This window comes from Ceratotherium simum, chromosome 8 (genome assembly GCF_057802395.1).
Source record: "Ceratotherium simum simum isolate JZ-2026a chromosome 8, ASM5780239v1, whole genome shotgun sequence".
Classification (NCBI taxonomy): Eukaryota; Metazoa; Chordata; class Mammalia; order Perissodactyla; family Rhinocerotidae; genus Ceratotherium; species Ceratotherium simum.
In genome coordinates, this window is record NC_141907.1 from 11,007,555 (window position 1) to 11,018,311 (window position 10,757).

At 39.4% G+C, this 10,757-nt stretch overlaps 1 long non-coding RNA gene across 4 annotated transcripts in view; it reads left to right on the forward strand.

The window, feature by feature from the left end:
- Positions 1-6,541, forward strand: part of LOC147916388 (uncharacterized) — a 321,234-nt gene extending 314,693 nt beyond the window's left edge. For all 4 annotated transcript variants that reach the window (XR_015552863.1, XR_015552865.1, XR_015552864.1 and 1 more), the window contains one exon: positions 6,406-6,541. This is a non-coding gene — a long non-coding RNA (uncharacterized LOC147916388). The remainder of the gene's footprint in view (positions 1-6,405) is intronic.
- Positions 6,542-10,757: the final 4,216 nt, after the last annotated feature.

A 10,757-nucleotide genomic window follows, 5' to 3' on the forward strand; every position in this document is an offset into this window, starting at 1 on the left:
GAGATGTTATATGGGACACCAAGGTGATGAGAATGGCATTCTGTAAGTCCACAAATGGTGGAGCTGACAGAGCATGGTAAGCAGTAATTCTTATCCAGAATGGGATTCCCAAATATCTGTTTCCAAGAATACACATTGCTACCATCTCTACAATGGAAGGGATCTAATGTAATCAACTAGCCATTAGGCCACTAGTTATCTCAGCAAATGGTGTTATACTTTGTCTTTAGTATTGGCATCCACTGTTGTCTAGACGAGTTTTTAGCTGTTTCAGTACCTGCATTAGCCTTGATGAGACATAATTCATGTCTTTGTGCTTATGCATGGCCTCCTTTCTGCCAAGATTACTTTGTACAATGGGCCACAGAAAAAGTATAAATATAGCTTGGGAAAGACATCCATACTATGGGTTATCTTGTCTTACTGAAAACTCCTCCATAGAGGATGTCCTCCTGTGGACATTTATATAGTACAAAATATGTGCTATATATATTCGATGCAAAAGATCTATTCTCTTCCTTTCTTTCTTTCTTTCTTCCTTCCTTCCTTCCTTCCTTCCTTCCTTCCTTCCTTCCTTCCTTCCTTCCTTCCTTCCTTCCTTTCTTTCTTTCTTTCTTTCTTTCTTTCTTTCTTTCTTTCTTTCTTTCTTTCTTTCTTTCTTTCTTTCTTTCTTTCGTGAGGAAGATCAGCCCTGCGTTAACATCTGCCAATCCTTCTCTTTTTTTTGTTGAGGAAGACTGGCCCTGGGCTAACATCTGTGACCATCTTCCTCCACTTTATATGGGACACCACCACAGCATGGCCTGCCAAGCTGTGTGTCGGTGCGCGCCCGGGATCTGAACCAGTGAACCCCGGGCTGCCGCAGCAGAGTGAGCGCACTTAAGCGCTTGCACCACTGGGCCGGCCCCCTTATACTTCTTTCTTTCTCAGACCTTCTGGTCACTAATCATGCAGCTTTTTTTTTTTTTTTCTGTTACCTGAAAGTAGCCAGCCAACCAATTAGCCACTGTCCATAAGGCAGTGTGGACTCATTACAGCATCTTTCTTAACAGAAAAAGTGGGGAAGAAAACCAGCAATTATGTGTTGCTCATAATTTTGCCTACTAAGAAGATTTGCATTCATCACTGACTTATTATCCACTTATATTAGTTGCTTCTTATAAGTCTTCTCACAGTCTCTTGGTCGCATCTACTTCCAGGATCCTTGGCCGTTTGCTTTACTCCCGACCCTATGACAAAAGATTCATATAGGCACAACCTGAAAGCTTACCACCTTGTGATGGCACTGTACACTTCTTGTCTTCTGACCTGAGGTTTCTCTGTTCCAGTGAAGGGTGCGAGACGACACAATGCCCACCCAACCTGGAAGTACAGAGCGATTAAAACTCTGTGAGTGTAACTTTGACAAATGGAAGTCAATGGAGAGTAACAAAGGCTAACATCAACTAAGGCAATGGAAAATTATAGCTTCTCATCCAGTTTCCAGATTGAAGTAGGTCCACAGACCCAAAGCCAACTGATTGAAAGCAGAACCAGAACGCTTTAAGGAAAGACTCTGTAATGTGACCACAAATGTATAATAAATATCCCTCTCATAATTTTATGAAAGCCCTTTTAACTTCCAGGGAAACTGTGCTCTGGGAATATTCAGATTTTAAGACTGTTGGATAGAAAGTTGGCACGATATTGGTGCTCACACAAGCTGGAGGTGTCTTCACGGTCCTCTGGTTAGATTGTGAGTTTGTAGAGGTCAAGCAAAAACGACTTGGCCCAAGTCCATTTTCTATAGTGTCTAATAAATCTGCAGACCTAGCCTGCGGTTATACCCCTGGTTTCCGAGTTTATAAGTGGGAGTGGTACATTTAAGAGCTAACAAAGTCTTCATACTGGTTCTTTCAAATGGAATTTTAGCTTATGGTGTATGTCAGGGATTTTTTTTTTTTTTTAATGAATACGTTTTTTTCCAACTCCAACTATTCAACAGTCCTTTTGTTCATGACTAATGTGGCATATCACTCCTGCCATATACTAAATTTCCATATATGAATAAGGATCTGTTTCTGGACCCCCAGTTTATTCCATTGGTCAAATTTCTATCCTCCACCTGCATCAATACCATACACTCTCTTAATTGAAGCTTTACAACAAGCATTGATATTATAAGCCTCCTCTCCTAGTCCCCTCTTCCTATTGTGATTTTTTGTTTGAATTTTTGAATATGTGAATCAACTTGAATTTAATTTACTTCTTTATAGTATTAAGTATTCCTTAATATTAACATGCATGTGTGTCTGTTTGGGTCCAATAGGGAGAGAGAAACACACAATGAGTTGAATTGTTAAAAGTAAGAAAATTAAGGTTTTCATCAAAAGATTCCTAGAAGCAAGCAAATATCCAAGTTACACGCTGAGAGAAGATAGGAATATTTTTTACAATAACAAAGAATTAGTATCAAGATTATTCAATAAGAACACTAAAAACTCAATAAAAACATGCAAGAGACACAAAGATGTATTTCATAGAAGAGGAGGCATATATCTAGTAAACATAAGAAAAAATAGAAGGGAGATGACTACCTTTATTAGCAAATCAATATTACAATGACATATCATTTTACACCTATTGGATTAGCACAATTAAAATAAAATCACAATACAAAGTATTGGAGAACATCCTTATCTACTTTTGGTGGGCATGTATGATGGTAGAATCACTCTGGAAAATGGCTTGGTATTATTTCCTAAAATTATCATACTTTTTGACCTAGAAAGCCCAGTCCTGGGATAATACTGAAAACAAAAGCCTTACTCATACAGAGCAGAAGACATCTATAAAAATGTTTACAGCAGTACTATAATAAGTACTATGATGAATGCAAATGTAAGATAATATCTGGGTGTTTATTTTTTATATTGGACTTTATTAATGAAAATGCCAGGTTCACACTGAACAGAATTTATATGGTTGTGCCATTTACCATAGAAAGCATGAGTTATACTGGACCCAGGAAAGCTCTGCTTGGAGGAGTAAGTTATTCCATTGATACAAAGTAGGGCAGAACCTTGAAGATTTTACTTAAATTCCCAGTACTTTTGGTTGTAAGCCATGTTGCCTAAGAACACTTTTCAAGTATTTCCAATTGGCTGAGACTTTTCTCCATGTCCTGCTGAGTTCTGAGAAACATGAATCAATAGTCAATTGCTCACAGTAATCAAATTCCACCTAAAAATGTTGTAAAATACACAACTCAATGTGAAATGCCATATCTTGTAGAATGGAATCATTTTCAGATTTAGTCTTTTTATTACCTAGGGAACTGGGAGCACACACACATATACACACATCTTCACTCAGAGCAGCAGAAGTCAACACTTTGCCAGTCAACAGACTTTACTTTCAACAACCAACAAAACAAAATGCCAGATTTACTCAGTCCCTTGAGCACCAAGATGAGTTTTTATAAAACTCTGTGATAGAATCTCTTTTTTTTTTTTTTAGTTAGGAAGAAAATGATCATTACAATGGAATGAACAAAAATCAATTTGTTTCTTTAATAGACTGGAGAGTTTGGGGATCAAGAATTTCTTTCTGATCCAACCTAAGCTGATGAGTGGCATGCCTGATTCTGGATTAGGCATGCTACTCAGATTAAAATGCATATGTGTTGTTTGGAGTCTCATAGGTTACCAAAAATCAGTTGTTTCTAGATGTGAGCTTGCATAGAAGGAGAATTGCTTCCTAGATGTGAATCCATAGGGGACAAAAAGCCTGTCTATGCATGCTGACCCCTTAAAAATGAACCATAGAAATCTTCCTTTCAATTCTCTCATTATGAAAAGACGATAGAGAAACTCAGAATATTCTTAAATTCCTGGACTCAATGTGTGGCAGAAACTCATCTTTTGATTCTGAATATAACGTCACTTCCATTTCACCAAAGTGGTAGCAAAGACGATGCACGTTCATTGCCCTGTAGCCCTTGGGATTACAGTCCATGTCACTTCACTTCTTTCTTCCTGACGAGTGCTCTGCATAGAATAAATTGTCTAACAATCCAGTTGGCAGATGTGGGGCCATCATTCCTGACTCTCACTCTGTGGTGCCCTCAGCATTTCTCTATTTACTGAGTTCTTGCCTTTAGCTCACATGTATGTTTGGTTTTCTTTTTCCTTGAATAAAATCTTCCGCAGGCTCTATTTCCTGCTTGTGAAGTCAGCATACCTTCCCTTTCTTTCACTTGTAGCTGTTAGGATTTTCTCTTCCTAGATTGCTACCCAGCTACTTGCCACTGTTTTTTGTTGGTTGTTTTTTGTTTATTTGTTTGTTTTCTTTGTCTGTTTTTTCCCCAGATTTCAGAGTTATGTCAGAGGTGACTCCATTTTTTCAGTAGGGCTTTTGCTCAAGACTTTCAGCCTCACCTCCTTGGAAATGTTCCCTGAGCACATTCCCTCACCCTAGGCTGGAGTAGGGCCTGTACTTTAAGCTGCCTCATGACCTGCTATTGTCTCCAGTGTTCTAAATGTGCTGCAATTACTCGTAGAGTTGCCCTTCTCCCCCATTATACTGTGACCTTCTTAGAGGCAGGGATGAGATCTATTTCATTCACTGTTGTATTGTTTGCAAAGTTGCTGGTATAACATAGTGTGTGTTCTTTGAATGAACTAGTTAATGTACTTCCCTATAAGGGAGCTGGCTGGACAATCTGGAAGCTGTAAGTACTCCTTTATTTCTTTCCTGAAGCCCAGAGCAAAGCCCGGCATATTCAGCTAGATCCTTCTCTTGCTGTTTTTCCTGGGCCATATCTGCCTGAACTTCCCCCACCAGATGAGGTGGGTTAGGGGAAGGATGCTGGGTTACCTATGGAAGGAAGTGTCTTGGACTCTGGCTTTGGTGTGGGTGTAGCACATCAATTTTTAGCAGGCTCTGGAGGTGTTCTGAGGGGTGGCGTCTTAGAGACATGCTGACTCAGAAGTCAGGCAGACAATCAAAAGGAGTCACTAATGTAAATGAGTTAAAGAGGGAGAGTAAGATTAAAAGGCAATGAGATAGAAACTGGGACTGTCGTCAGGGGCTAAGAGTTTGAAACTGACCAATGGAAAAAATTCCTGAAAAATTCCTGAATCTAAGGGATTTCCTGCATTTGTTTATTTTTTTTAATTTTTTTTTTTTAAAGATTTTATTTATTCATTTTTTTCCCCCCAAAGCCCCAGTAGATAGTTGTATGTCATAGGTTCACATCCTTCTAGTTGCTGTACGTGGGACTCGGCCTCGCGTTGGACGGAGAAGTGGTGCCTCGGGGCGCGCCCGGGATCCGAACCTGGGCCGCCAGCATGAGAGCGCGCGCACTCAACCGCCAAGCCACGGAGCCGGCCTGCATTTGTTTATTTTATAGATCCTGAAGTCCTGTGTCTAGCAGGGGAGGGGTCTTTGAGGCTCTGGCAAGGTCTGATGGCTACATTGGTTCTCTCAGTTATTTAGTGTCAAGGCAGTTACAATCAAAGATTCCACCAGCCCCCTGTCTTTGGATTTTTTTTTGTTTTCTGATTTTTTTTGTTTTGCTTTGCTTTTTTTTTGTTGTTGTTGTTTGTTTGTTTTTTCTTCAAGGGCTAATCACCAATTGAGAGAGGAAGCATAAATGTATAAAGAGATAAAATATGCATTTCATAATTTCTTTGCTCCTCCCACCCCATAGCCTACCTTTCAATTCTGTTATATCTTCTTCCTCTGGGGATAAATCAGTGCTGTTCTCTGGGAAGTCTTCAGCATCTCACAGAGTTTTTCCTCAAAGACAGTGAAAGTCAAATAACCAACAATAATCTTCTCAAGAGATAGAATACATTTCTTGCCTCTGGCATGACAAAATTTGATGACTGATCTGTCTCCTCCTTCTCTGTCCCTTTCCCCTCTCTCCCAAAACAAATCCCTTATATGCCCAATTGCTAAAACCAGTGGACCTTTCCAAATCCTCACCATGATTATTGCCTCTTCATAAGTTTACATTGAACCAGCACAGTATGTGCCTGGCACATAGTAGAGATTTAATAAGTAGAGATACTCTCTCTTCCCTTAGCGTTCAGAACATGAAACCTATATTAGGTCTCCTCTTACTTGTAAGAATTTTCTTTTCTGTCTTTCTTTATCCTCATTTAGAATTTCTTTAAAGTCCCACCTTTACCAGTTATAAGACATGGAAAAGTCTTGCTCACCAATCTCATATCTTCTCCTGGGCAAGAAGACTATGTTTCCAAGCTTTCATTGAAATTAATTTGAGAAGGGATATGTGACTAGGTTCTGGCCAACAGACTGTGTGTGAAGGTTATGTGGGCTCCTTTCAGTCCTAGCTATAAACACCTGGCTTGATTATCCTCTTTGCTCTCTCTTCCTTTTCCATGAATAACCATATAGGACAAGTGTTAAAGATGGTGACATCACATCATGGAAGGAGCCTGAATCCCCGAGTCTCTCCCAGGAGAAGAGTCATCCAGAATTGCTTCCCAAACAAAGATGGCTGTAACTTGTGCAAGAAATAAAATTTTGTTGTGTTAAGTGGTTGAGATTTGGGGGTTGTTTGTTATACCTATTAGTTAATTACTTTGAGCTTAGATAAGTTACTTACCTCTAAACCTAAATTTCCTCAAATAAATGATGGTGGCAATCACATGAATTCTGTATATACTGTTGTAGCAAGGATTTAAAGAGAAAATATATGTGGCAGGCAAGTGCAGTGATTTTCAAGCAGCAACAATAGTAGTCATATCTACTTTGTATTAAGTGGGGCAAGGGTGCTAGTCCTTTTTGGGATCCACTAAGGCCTATCCATTGTGTTAAGTCTTTCTCATGCTTGTCCAATGACTCCTAACCATGACCCTAGGAGATAGAGATTACTTACCTGATTTTACTAAAGAGAAAGCTAAGACTGTGAGAAGTTAAGTAATTTGCCCAAGTCACACAGCCAGAAAGTGCTGCAGCCTAGGTTCAAAACAAACCAAGGTTTATCTTTGTGTCTCCAAGCTCTACGCCTTTAATATGATATTAAGTACTCTGTCTTACGGTGGCTCTTTTTATGGCACTTATCCTTTGCTTTCTTCTATTTCTATACACTCTCCCTTGATGACTTCACTTTCAAGCTACAATTTCAATTATCAGATCAGCAAGAATGGCCCTCATAGTTGTATCTTAATTGCCAAGTTCTTTCCCAATTCATAGACCTCATTGCCAGCTTTAGGCTAGACATATACCCCTGGATGCCCAGTCAGTGCTTCAAACTCAGTATGTTCAAAGGAAACTCATCATTCTTTCTATTTCCTTTCTTTTCCTATTTCTTTAAATTATCCTAAATTTTTATCAGACTCTCAGACTCAAAACTTTAGAGGTCTCTCTGATTTCTTGTGCTGTTTTGTCTTTCTCTTGTCATTCTCCAAGTTGTATTGCATTGTCTTGCACCTCTCCCTTTTTTTCTGTCCCATAAACACCAACAGAATACCAGTATTTTAAACTGAATTTGGAATATTGCAATAGCCTTACAACAAGTACTAGTACCCTCATTCCTGGTCCTTCTCTCTCCTTAACATCATTTATACTGTTATCTGTGGATCAATTCACCCCGCTGCCTTCACAGTCTATTAAGTCCTATGCCAATAACCTGGCATATAATATCTAGAAACCTAGGATGCTTCAGGAGGATTTGGGCCTGAGACATTAGGATGGGCTAGGTAGGGCTGCTCAATTGGTTGCAAAACAAAGAACCAAAGAAGAATGGAGAAACATTAACAGGTGGCAAGGCTGTTCTCAAAACAGGCAGGCAGTTCACCAACATGGCTAATCTGAGAGGCTCAGCATGGAGGATGCAGCTGGTAAGAGAGAATAGGATAGAGAAATAGTGTGTGAGGTTAAAGTTAGCATTCTTGAATCAGATCTGAGGTTAAATCATCATTGTAAAAGGAGAGTCAGTGACCTCTCTTAAATGAAAATCTTGCTTTATTTATCCAGCTGCAAAGTCTTCAATGCACCTGCCAACAAAGTGAGGATCCCTTCATACCCAAGGCCATCCATGCTTTGAGCCCACTACTCTCATTGTTTTCAGTCCTTTCCCCACCACATATACCCTGTCCTATCACTCACCTTTACTCACCATATTAAACTTCTGGCAGATCCTTGAACACAGTTTGCTGTTTACACTTCATTAATTCATTGATTCACTCATTCATTCATGAGAAGTAGCATGGCATCTAAGCTGAGAGCACTGACTCTCCAGGCAGACCACCTGGTTTTAATTCCAGCTCTGCTACTTACTTACTACTATGCAAACTTGAGCAAGTTACCGTCTTTGTGCTTCAGTTTCCTTATCTGTAAATAGAGGGTTACTTTTGCATCTACCACCTAAAGAAGCTAAGAGGAATAAATGAGGTAAATTGTAAAATTCTTAGAGCAGTGTCTAGCACATAGGTATTCAGTAAATAACAATTGACAATGAATTCATTCACCCACATTATGTGTTCAGGAAGGGTGATGATAAAAATGGTTAATACAGGGGGCTGGCCCCATAGTATAGTGGTTAAGTTTGGAGCACTCTGTTTCGGCAGTCTGGGTTCACGGGTTTGGATCCTGGGTGCGGACCTACACCACTCATCAGCCACGCTGTGGTGGCGACCCACATACAAAAAAAAAGAGAGAAGGATTGGCAACAGATGTTAGCTCAAGGCGAGTCTTCCTCAGCAAAAAAAAAAAAAAAAGAAAAAGGTTAACCCAATAACGTATTCATTCACTCAGAAGATTTTAGTGAGGGTTGATTATGTGCCAAATACTATGTAAGACACTGGTGTACAGTGGAGAACAAGATAGAGATGGTATCTGCTCTCAGGAGCTTATAGATCAATGGCAGAGATGGACTTTGAAACTTTAAACCATAATTAAATACATTATTAAAGTTGTGTTAAGAATTTGAATGAAAATATATTGTTCTATGAGAGAAATAATTGGGGGTACTACTTTAGACTGGGGGCAGATAGAGAAAGCTTCCTTGTGGAATTTACATTTAAGGTCAACCGTAAAGAAATAGGAAACAGTCATGTGAAGATAGTGGTAGGAACATTTTGGGTGGAGAGACTAGCATGTGTGGTCTAGAGGCTATGGGGAAGTAGATATTTTGAGGAACTAGACAAAGTGGAGAGTAGAAAATGAAGTGGGAAGTGGGGTGAAGGGATTTTTTTCTACATGGTCTCCCTTTTCCTTGTAATGACACCCTCCACTAACCATTATCCTTTCCCCCATACTCGTTCACCATCTTTACTCAAATGTAGAAAGATAGATCATGAATAACTCTAGAGTGAATAACCTGACATCCTTCCTCTCTAGGTGAATTTAGAAGATTATTCTGCATGGTTTCCTATCTTCTGGGTCCCAAGCATACCACATCATCACATTTTTCAATTTTATCTATAATTATTGATTGATTAATTTCTCTCCTCCGCTAGAAAATAGACTTCCAGAATCCTATTCAATCTTCAGTACTCACTGAGTCTTGGCATATGAGTGGATAGCTTCTTGGAAAACACATAGAGACACACAGACCTGGTAGGCAAGGACTCCCATTTTCTGGCTCTGGTACTGTCAAAGTGTGGTTGAGAAGCCCAGTTCATCTCTTCAGGTTTCAGCTTCCTCATTCAGTGGGATGAGCGGCTAACTACGTTCTCTGTGCTTTCTCTTCCTAATCAAGCATCATATGATTTTATGAAAATCCAAGAACGCCGTTAAAATGCAAACTGTGGGCCCAGAATCATGCACCCAGAGAGTTCACGTTCTTGAGTTTACACTACAAGCTGGAGGCAAAGTTGGCACTTGCTCTGAGCTCTCGCACTCCCAGATTGAGCCTCTTAACTCTCTGGCACTTAGCCTCTCACTAGCTTGCTTGATTCAGCAACATTTTTAAATGTCAGATTAAATTTTTAAAGTGTTTTAAAATATTAAATGTCAGATTAAATTTTTAAAGTGTTTTAAAATAATTTTTCTAAACATTAAAAAGATAGTTCAAGTTCCAGCTTAATATGTAACTAGAGTTACATATTAAATTTGCTTATAATTTCCTCATCTATTAATATTTATTTATATTTATTTGTTAAGTGCCCTCTAAATCTTGGGCACTGAGCTAGCTACAGGGAATGCGGTGAAGAGTAAGATAGACAGGATCTTCATCTCCCTAATTCCAAGGAGCTTTGAGTCTGAGGGTTGTGAAGCCTAAAAAAACAAGTAATGCTCATAATATGACACTCACTGTGGTGAGTACTATTCTGGAGAGTACTGGAGGCAAACGTCATGGGAAAGAAAGGGGAGATCACCTTAATAAATATGGGGATAAAGGAAGGTCTCTCTGAGAAGTGGGCCAGATAAAGTGGGAGTGGGAATCCACTGCAATCAAGTTTTATGGCTCAAATGGTAAGACTTTACCAAAATTAATCATTCTTGATTAGAATAAAGTTATGAAGAAATGGATTTTGCTCAACGTCTTCCCACTTGGAAGTTCAGAATTAATTTAGACACATAAATAGCAGTCAAATAGGAATGAAAATAGCTTTATTTTTGATTAAGGTCGATTAGAGTATGTGGCTTTGACCTGCAGTCCATATCAGACTTGCTACTCCTTACCCCAAAGTTTCAGCTTTGGGGCCCACATGTAGGAAGAGTAGGGTTTGCAGATCAGATGTTTGTCCAGCCTGCTTTATGGATGTCATGATCTGCTCACCTCCATGAACCCAAAGAGG